This window comes from Triticum dicoccoides, chromosome 7B (assembly GCF_002162155.2).
Source record: "Triticum dicoccoides isolate Atlit2015 ecotype Zavitan chromosome 7B, WEW_v2.0, whole genome shotgun sequence".
Lineage (NCBI taxonomy): Eukaryota > Viridiplantae > Streptophyta > Magnoliopsida > Poales > Poaceae > Triticum > Triticum dicoccoides.
Genome location: NC_041393.1, coordinates 576958302 through 576968663, shown reverse-complemented (window position 1 = coordinate 576968663; position 10362 = coordinate 576958302). Strand labels below are relative to the sequence as shown.

At 42.1% G+C, this 10362-nt stretch overlaps 2 long non-coding RNA genes across 2 annotated transcripts; both read right to left on the bottom strand.

Annotated features, from left to right (window-relative positions):
• Positions 1 to 2303: 2303 nt before the first annotated feature.
• LOC119336299 lies at positions 2304 to 3200 on the bottom strand. The gene is made up of 3 exons (XR_005162353.1): positions 3095 to 3200; positions 2939 to 2983; positions 2304 to 2334 (listed from the first exon to the last, which is right to left on the bottom strand). It is a non-coding gene; the product is annotated as an uncharacterized LOC119336299 (long non-coding RNA).
• Positions 3201 to 5144: 1944 nt separating this feature from the next.
• Positions 5145 to 5738, bottom strand: LOC119337213. Its single transcript, XR_005163068.1, has 3 exons — positions 5620 to 5738; positions 5459 to 5543; positions 5145 to 5232 (listed from the first exon to the last, which is right to left on the bottom strand). It is a non-coding gene; the product is annotated as an uncharacterized LOC119337213 (long non-coding RNA).
• Between the last annotated feature and the right edge of the window lie 4624 nt (positions 5739 to 10362).

Here is a 10362-nt window from a genome sequence, read left to right as displayed (position 1 = left end):
GAAAAGTCAATCAATTTTAAAAATGTAAAATATATTGCAGAAAATGAAAAACACACATTCCTACATTTAATATGTTTACCATGTAGTCTAAAAATGCCTATCACATATTCAGAAAATGTTCTTCGCGTATTTGAAAATGATCGTCATGGATTTGAAATTGTTTCATTCATAAAAAAATAGTGTGCTAAAAATTCATGCATTGAAAAAACAAAAAGTGGTCTACACAACGCCCTAGCCAGTCGCGACCTACACAAGAAGCTAGGGTTCCTCTGCCTCCCACTAGCGCCGGCGCCGGTCCGCCCCGTCTCCCGTGGCCTTAGGGCCATGGGGGGTGGATCCCGCCCCTGGCCGATGGGAGGGCTCCGTTTTTATATCTTTTTTTGAGGTTTGTTAGGGTTTGTGTCCTACCCAGAAACTTGAGACGGGGGCGGCTCCCTGAAGATGGAATAAAATTCTCTCCGCCTAGCCCCCGTTCAGGTGATGTGACTAGCATCGTCGTTGGACGTTTTGAGGTGTGTCTGCGGTGGTTCCGTCTTCGATAGATCTGTTCGGATTTGTTCGTCGTCCATCTTTGTTCGCGTGTTTTCGGGTTGGATCCTTCTTATCTACAGTCTTCATCGGTGGCGGTTGTTGTTCTGGTGCATTGGTTCTATGGAGCCTTAGCACGACGACTTCCCGACTGTCTACTACAACAAGGTTTGCCCGGCTCCGGCGAGGGAGGGGCGATGACAGCGGCACGCCTTCTGCTCGTTTCAGTGCTTGTAGTCATCGCTAGGTGGTCTACGGATCTGGATGTAATTTTTTTATTTCTAGTGTTTGTTGAACTACCATGATTGAAGATGAATAAATGGAAAGTTTATCCCGCAAAAAAAAAAGTGTTCATCACACACTCAAAAACATATGCATCGCATTCTCGTAAAATGTTCTTCACACACTTGAACACCATGCATCACATATTTGAAAAAGTGTCATGCATAAAAAATCAGTATTCAGGATAACACAAAACGTAAGTGAGGATAACACAAATCTCGCCTGGCGCTTAGTATGCCTAAACATTATGTGCAAATCACTACCCACTTTTTTTGCACGCAAATCACAACCCACCTTAACAAGTAACTAGTAAGCTTGCACGTGTAACGCACGTCTCCGCTAATGCTCTTTTCAAAGATTCATCCACTCCCAATCAAATATACCTTGTGTGCATGTCTCATACTCACGTATACTTATGTTATTGATGGTAGTATAAGATGACATACATAAAAAACAGCCAACGCCGCTGGAGACAACTACCCTACTATCTACACGCTTCAAGCACAGATCTGAGGTCCCCCCACTCCCCTGTCGCTGAAGTAGCGGCCAGAGAGGGGGGGAACCGTCGATCCAGCCGTCGGCGGAGCGAGGGATCGAGGGGAACCTCCTTTTCGCCTCTCCTGACACTATAGCACGGGGGAGGGTCAGTCCCAACCAAGAAAGCTCCAGGTGCTCGCCTCTTTGACGAATACCGTTGAGTTTCTTTCTTTGTATCGCTATGTTATATTAGGTTTATGAAAGTCAAAGTTCAGCTCAAAAAAGTCAAACTTTGATCAAACTCATAGAAATAAATTAACATCCAACAATACCCTGGATATTGTGCCATCCTTGTAATTCCCAAAACAGACAAACGCCCGCTTCTCCTCTCGCATGCCCTCTGTTAGCCACAAATGCTCATGTGTGAGAGAGATGCTGGAGGCACACCGCCATTGCTCACGCCTCTCCCTCTGCACTTTCTATGCCATTGAATTTCAAAGCCATCCACAAGATCGCCTAGGCGCCTCACCACCAACCAAGTCTCCAAGAGCTTGTTGATGTCGTCTCCGAGCTAGTGCCACTTTGGGCCACCGAAATCAGTCGAGGTAAGCTTGCGGTAGGCCTAGTCCGGGAGAACAAGCAAGGGTTTGTAGTACTCATCTTTACAGAAGTTCGGAAATGCCTGAACAGTCTCATAAACAAAATCATGCATGGCAATAAAATTGTCCCGGTGACAAAAATTGCCAATGTAAATAAGTGATCGAATGTGTTCATCATTAGTTGTTGGTGTCACATTTTCCTATAAAAATAATAAATATGTAAGAATGTGAGCACATGGTTGTCAGTGCCCAAAAAATATATTTTATGTGTGAAGAAACGACACCCACAGGGCGTCTCCTATAGTTGTGATCAAATTAACATGAGGATCTTGCAGCATCTTCAAAATGACCCCTTGCGTTCTCCCTCCCGGCTTGATTGAAGTAGCCCTCAAAGAGTCTGTGGAGGGATGGCTTCCCGAACATCAACTCGTATGCAGGCACCAGCATCCTAGTATTAAGCACCAACATAATATAAGTTGGACGTTTGGAGTTATTTTTTATGAGACGTTCACAGTTAGTTAATTAGGAAATCGGCTGCCCAGTTTTTAGATCAAAATGCCATTATCAATGTTTATCAGAGTCAGTCACTTTTGACAGGACATTCAGAGTCCGTTTTTTAGATCCTTTTACAGCCCAAGCTAATTTTTTAGACGCCATGAGTTTAATCCTTAATCTCTTGCATCGGCCAAGGGTTCAAATTGTAAGTTTCAGCTGTATGTGTAGGAAAGAACTGCAATCAAAAGGGCAGTGTTGGATGAACAGGGAAAATAGAGCTCTTATATTAGGCAGAAATATAAACCAAAATTTGATGAACATTTTGCAAATCTTCTACAACATGACATTTTTTTCATAAACTACAAAATAGGAAAACTCTGACCAAGTTAGCACACAAATTACAACAAAGTAAACAAGATATATGTTATCTTCTCACAGCTATGCTGCCTTTTGTTTTTCTTGCAAGACCGAGCTTTGTGAATTAACATTAAGGTTTCATAGGTCCATAAGAAATAGATTATCTGAATTAGAAATGCTAAAATATATAGCTCTTTTACCTAGTCAGGCAGCCATATAAATCCATCGTACAATGCTGCATGAAACTTCAACAAATCATAATTAGTACACAATTCTAGGAGCAGATGGGTAAAGAACAATACAGAATCTTGCAAATGAAATCAATGCCTACATCAGTAAAGTTCTACAATACACACCTGCAGATCCTCCCCCACTCCTTTCCTCATCCAGCAATGATTCATATACCACAACCCTCTAAAATTTCAGAGACCTCTTTTGAACGATAAACTCATGTTTCCTCGGTGCCGTTCTTGCTTCCATTCAACATGACAACATAGAGTGCAGCACGCGGTTCCTTGAAACATCATATAAATTCTATCAAATGCAATATTTCTATGCACTTTATTTGTTTTTGTTCTGCAAGATTGGACTAAACTGATGAACTAAAAAGAAATTTTGGTATATGACACCACAATAAGCACTGGCAGCTCCCAATACAATAACCCACTCGATAAAGAGGCAAAATTAGCTAACAATGCTTCTCTTCATTGGAGGTAAACCCGGTTCCTCCTCTGCCACAATAGGATTATGCTTAATTAAGTGCCCACAGCCACACTTTATAACCCCCACCGATTAGAAGGACACTGCACAAAGACACATAGACATTCCCCTTGTTGGTAGGTTTATAGCTAGTGTCTTAACTCTTAAGTGCCTTCACTTGTGTACTTGCATACATTTCACTTGTGTTGTTCAAAAAAAGGCTAGTAGATGGATTACCGAATTAAGGCGCAAGCAACAAAAAGGGTGATTCAGCAACCTACGAACCATAATATGTGGGGAAGTCGGCAATCTACACATCAAAGCAGCGTGAGATCATCGTGGTTAGTTCATCATTCTACGAATCAAAAAGGTGAGAGCTCATGCAAGTATCTAAGACGAACAACACAAACATTTCCTTCTTCAGCTTCTCCTCATGCTCATCATCCTCTGCGGCATAGTCCTCGTACACATGTATGGATGTTCTGAGCATCTCTGAAGATGCCCAACCAAAACAGTTAACACACATGCATGCATACGACATTACCAGATTCACGACCTTTGAACACAGTCATAGCCTAGATCAATCAAATTGTCGTAGTGAAACTTGAACGACATGTTACCTCATCGATCTTGTATGTCTCCAGGGCCACCAGTACATCACCATACGATCTCAACCCCGTGGCGGCGTTGCGGGGCGGGCGGCTCCGGCTCCAGCGGCGAGCGGCTCCATATATATGAAATATGAATTGAAGAGCATAAAATGGAAAATCTCATTTAAGTCGATTATAAATCCTATAACAACTTTTAGTGAATTCTCTAGACACTAATTGAAGGTCAATTCCTTTTTTTGCGAGTAAAAGGAATTCCATTTTATCAAAAATATGAAAATTTGCTAAGCTCGATACCATATAGATATATTGTAGGACAAACTTTGATGCTCGTAAAATCGTTTATCACCAACCATAGTGACCCTGAAATATGGGGTTCAGAGCTGTCCAGCCCTACAGCAATGATGTAAACATTTGGAAATATAATTTTCATTTATTTTAAAAAATAAAATAGAGTACCATTTCTTCTTTATGGAGTGGGCACATAGTAGTTCAAAGTTCATACTTCAGAACCTTCAAACTTGACTAATATAATGTAACTGGAAATCGACAAGCTTATCATCAAACAACCACCGATTGGCAGGATAACATTCAGAGAAACATATACTGAATTAATCTCATAGAAATTCAGAGAAGCATGTCCTAAATTAAGCCTCACGAGAAAGGATGCCGCTTGGTGGCTAAGGCCTCAAAGTGGCGGCGACAGCGACGAGTGAATTATGATTATGAGTAGAATAAATCAACATAAACCATATGGTAGGAACTTACGAAGCAAATGAGTAATGGGATAGAATGAATGTGGAAATCCTATAGTAACAAGTTCACCCAATGCACCGTTTATTTGTTTCAAGAAGAAAATGGTAAAATAATTACAACTGAACGGAAGAGAAAATGCATGGATATAAAGGAAGGCCATTAAAGGTCCAGATAACAAAATTGATATATTTATTTTGCATGCTTTCCAGAGAGAAAATACTTAACTGAAATCTGAATGTTTGAACCAAGCATAGTTAACAACATGGTGACGGTTATGTAATAATCAATTGCATATGGTGGAGGTTATGTAATAACCAAGCTCAGTTAACATGGAAGTCTCAAATACCTCGACTATCAGGACCATCTCTTCCGGAATCATCCGGCGACATGGTTCTTGGTATTAGTTCACCTTCCCGAATCCTTGGCACCAACTGCACAGTGGCAAATCAGTCTAAGAAGAGATTGGGGAACTCTGTAACTGGTTACACTGCATGTCAGTGCCAAATAGCACTAAACTATTGATTTGGTAAAACTTCATTGTTGCACAATAGTTGCTTAGATGTCAGAACCAAATTAGAATGCCCCATTACTGACAAACAGTATAGTAGAAATGAAAGTGTCACAATATCTGGTATTGTAATTGGAGAGAGTTATTACATGTTATCTTGTGATTCACCTTCCCTTTGGTCCCGGTGACATGGATGACCATCATCCATGCGATGGCCTCCTCCAGCTCGAGAATCTAACCAAATCCACCTGCATCAGACAACACATTCCCCATCGCGATTCAGGCGGAGCATGAGGAGGAGGGGACGAACCTGGAGGTAGCGGTCCATGAGGTCCCACTGGTTGCCTGGGTTGCCGGTGTGTGTCCGCACCTTCTGCGTGAGAGAGGAGAGCTGCCCCAGAACCTCATCGTACTCCCCCTCCGTTGCGGCACCTGTAGCCCAATCCCCAACCCGCCGGACGCATCAACCATCAGTACGGTACCCAACCCAATAGGAACCTCTAGGGTCGCGCTGCTCTCACCTGCGTGCGCGGCGGCGGTTGAGGACTCCAAGCTGAGCGGCTCGGGCGGCTCACGCGGCGGCTCCCCCGCGGGGAAGGGGTCTCCCGCGGCTAAGGCGCGGCAGCTCCGGCGGTGACCTGCGGCGGAAGGCGCGACGTGCGGCTCCGGTGACAGCTCGGGCATCGGAGGGCGCGACGGGAAGCGCCAGCGGCGGCTCCTGCGGTGACCCGCGGCGGAGGGCGCGACGGGCGGCTCCGGCGGCAGCTCCCGCGGCTATCGCCGCGGCAGGCGGCTCCCGCGGCGAAGGGCACAACCACGGATGGGAGGGTGCGGGACGAACGACGCGTGAGGAGGATCGATGGATTAGCAATCGATACTGGTGTGCGGGTGTGCGGGAGGCTACGTGGGCGAGAGGTCGTGCGGGGGAATCGTGCGGGTGTGCGGTTTTTTTCCGAACGGCAGGGCAGGGTTAGCGATCGATGGATTGTTAGTGGCTTAATGCGTGCGTGGTTGGCAGCGTTACACATCGAAGGATTAAGGACCATTAGATCTTGATGATGGATGGGCCTAATTGTTTGGATCTGCCTCTCTCTTGATGATGGCGTCAGTACCTTCTTGTCCACGTCATTCTCTCTTGTACACAGCTGCGACCTTCTTATCCATGGCACTGTCACCACCACCCCCTATCTCCTCTCTCTCTCTCTCTCACACACACACACACAAACAATGGACAGGGCCTATTCCTTACCGCGATTGTCGATTCCTCGCGGGAGAAGGACTATTCCTCATCAAAATTTCAATTTCTCAATGAAGAAGGCAGATTTCTCACTCGAAACAACCAATTTTTCAATGGGGTACTTCACTAACCTCCTAATGCTTCGCTAGGCCACAACCGAGGTCTTTTGGCATTGTTTCGACGCATAAAAAAACTTTTTTGCACATTGAATTAAATATATCAATGTCTTTAGAATACTCATGCGTTCAAAAAATAATATAAAATGTCCATCACACCATTGAAAAAATGTTCTCCCGTTTTCATAAAATGTTATCATGGATTCAAAAAAATCATCACGTATTTGAAAAAAAATCATGACATATTTGAAAAATAATTTTTGTATAAAAAATAATACACAAAGAGTTCAAGTGTGAAAAAATAAAATTGAAATAAAATTTTCAATGCATATTTGAAAAGGTTTGGTTTTAAAAAAAATAGGAGATATTTTTCGTAGCTATGAAAAAGATGAATAAGTTTGAAATGGGAAAATGTATTGCAGAACATGGAAAAAAGTATGCAATCATTCATATAAGATATTCATCACATATTAGTAAAAATGTTAGTGCATTACAACGGGCCGGGGGAATAAGTATCTATTTGAATAAAACAGTATAAATAACCAACTGAAAAGGATTTTTTATTAATGCGTAACCGCAACTATCCTTGCTGATTTATATTTATATTTTTCTGATTTGCATTCGGACATAGCTCAATAATTTTTATAAGCATTGGTCATAGTTAAAGCTTTTTTAGTATAAGGTCATAAGTTTTTAGAATAATTAACCAATTGAAAATAAAAAAACTTATTAACGGCGAAGCGCAACTATCTCACTAAATATTTTTTTGCTGATTTGTGTTCTGACATACCTGAATAATTTTTATATGTGTTGGTCACAGTGACAGCTTTTATTTTGGCATAATGTCAAAAAAAAATTGAGAATCGTATAAGGTAGTAGTTTTTTTTTTGAGTCGACACAAGGTCGTATCAATGTAATGCGCCTGCATGGAGGACGCAGGAAGCATAGGATAAAGAACATAATGAATGAAACATTTTTCTGGTTGGGCTTTGTGGAGAAATGCTTCTCTGGTTAGGCTTTGTGGGCTTGCTCTGATGGACAAATCAGCGGAGTTTTTTCGATCGTTGAGAGCAACTAGTTAACCAGCGCTCTTTTGGGAGGCTCACAACAATCAGCGCCACTTGGCACATTCTCGGCCGCCCGCCACATGTCACGCTCTGGGCGCTTCCTTCGGGTTTTTTTTTCGCACGCGTTTTTTGCTTTTTAAACTTTTTTTTGATTTTTTTGACGTTTCGGTTTTCCACCGGTCTTCCTTAACTTTTGGAAGAAAAAAATCGAAAAATAAATTGCGCAAAAAAAGATGTTTTTTCGTGGAGTCACGGTTTTGCTTCCGCGAGAGGCACGGTTTTGCTTTCGCGAGAGTCACGGCCATGACTCTCGGAAACGGAAAAAAATGTGTTTTCTGTTTTTCTTTCTTTTCGTGAGAGGTGCGGTTTTGCTTTCGAGAAAGGCAAGGTTATGCTTTCGCGAGAGGCACGGCCGTGCCTCTCGAAAACAGAAAAAAAATGTGTTTTCTGTTTTTTTTCATTCAGAGAGAGGCACTGCTTTGCTTCCGCGAGAGGCACGGTTGTGCTTTCACGAGAGGCACGGCCGTGCCTCTCAAAAATGAAAAAAAATGTGTTTCCTAATTTTTCTTCCTTTCGCGAGAGGCACAATTTTGCTTCTGCGGGAGGCATGGTTGTGCTTCCGGCAGAGGCACGGCCGTGCCTCCTCGGAAACGGAAAAAATGTGTTTTCTCTTCTTTTTTTCCTTCCGTGAGAAGCACAGTTTTGCTTCCGCGAGAGGCACGATTGTGATTCTGCGAGAGGCACGGGCGTGCCTCTTTCGGAAATGGAAAAACCCCGTGCTCCCGGTTCGTTTTTTTGTCCGGTTTTTTCGTGAAAAAAAAGTTTGTCAAGAAAAAGTTCATCAAAACCAATCAACATGGAATCTAGTTTTGAAGATCTCCACGCGAGGAATCCAACGGTGAACACGGTTCGAGATTTGGACGCACGGTTTAAGAGATAAAACATTTTGAATAAACGAATCTATGAGAAAAAAAGGAAGACTCCCAGATTGCGACAAGTGGCGCACATGCAGCATGCCACTTGTCGCAACCTGGAAAAGTGGGAGTGATCTTTGCAACGAGTACTCCTTAACTAGTGATTTCGTCGACCGTTGCTGGATCGCTAGGCTCGCATGTGGGAAGGGCTTGAAAAAACAACGATGGAACAGGGAACCATACCTTTTTTATAGGGTTTTTTCCTTTTCTTCTAAGGTCAGTGATGCTCCTGTCTAATTTTAAGTAACAGGTTCACAGCTAAGTCTATGTATGAAGCGATGTTGGACGGTGGAACTAGGCATGTGTTCATGCTGGACTTTGTGAATGTAACACATTCCTTGAAAATAAGATTATTGTTTGGCTCTGTTAGAGGTAGACTCCAAGTTACTAAAGATCTTGCGAAAAAAGGGTTGGCCAGGCAAACATGTGTATAAGATTTCTGATCTTTCAAAGCATGTTGTTGATCACTTGCTTTTTAGATGTCCTGTAACATTTTATGTGTTATTGTGTGAGGGGTGTGCTTGGCTCGCCCAATGCACTCCGCCCTTTTTTTAGTGTAAACATGTATCGTGTATCGCTAATATGTAAATATTAACCACTCTGCTTGGTCAATATTTTCCCAAATTGCAAACGCTTTATTTATATTGGAATATTTTGTATGGTTCATGTGGGAACCAATGAAGTAATTATGTATCCACAAGGAAAACTTATGTCCATCAATCGGTTTAATTATGTATCCACCCACTTAAAAATAAATAGCTAACATATACCATTGGCCAACCCTGGCCAAGTCAAATGGTTAGTAGTTAGCATATCAAAGTTAAATTCTTTTGATGAAACAACGCTCTCAGTGTCCTTCTTCCTTTCGTGCCTGGATTTTGATTCTTTGGGTTCAATGTTCTGATCTATATATATCACAACCTCTTGTAATAGCTCACTTCAAAAGAACCTTAAAGAGTGCAAGGTGAACCCCAAGCAATACTACACCAGTGCACCTCCCAAGTGTCTGGGCTTCCAAATTATCTTGACCATCTTCCTTCATACTAGAAGTTTCAACAGGAATAAACACAGACTTCATATCGAAGAGACCATATTCACCATTTCAATGTGATATATATACAGTTGCAGGAGAATTCATTGGTGAAGATAAACCCCACAATGTTGAATGCCCTTTGAGAATGTTTCTTTTTGATTTTCACAAATTGGCCATGGCTAAACTAATTCATCTTCTAATTGTTCATATGAAGGCACTCTTTGAGATCAATGATTTCAGCGGAGCACCCCAACAACACCCATATCTACAAGAACGTTTCAATGAGAAGGTGGATACAAGAATAAAAAGAAAATGTACCGGTACTATATAGAAGGTACCATGGTGAAGATGTGAATTCTTAAATCACCTTTCTATTGTAAATTTCATCCATCGCATGGATCCAAAAAGATTTGTTTCTCATGGTGTCTGTGAAAAAAATTGTTCATGCAACTCATGTCTTTATTTGTTGCCTGCTGGTAATGTGTTTCAGACTGTACATCATATCTTTGTATGTCGTTCCTTCATGTCAGTTATACAGAACAAACTTTACATCAAGCAACACCCTTTAATCTCTTTGGTGTTGGGATGGGTTTAGGTTAATGTGTGATCATTGATTGTAGCATGCC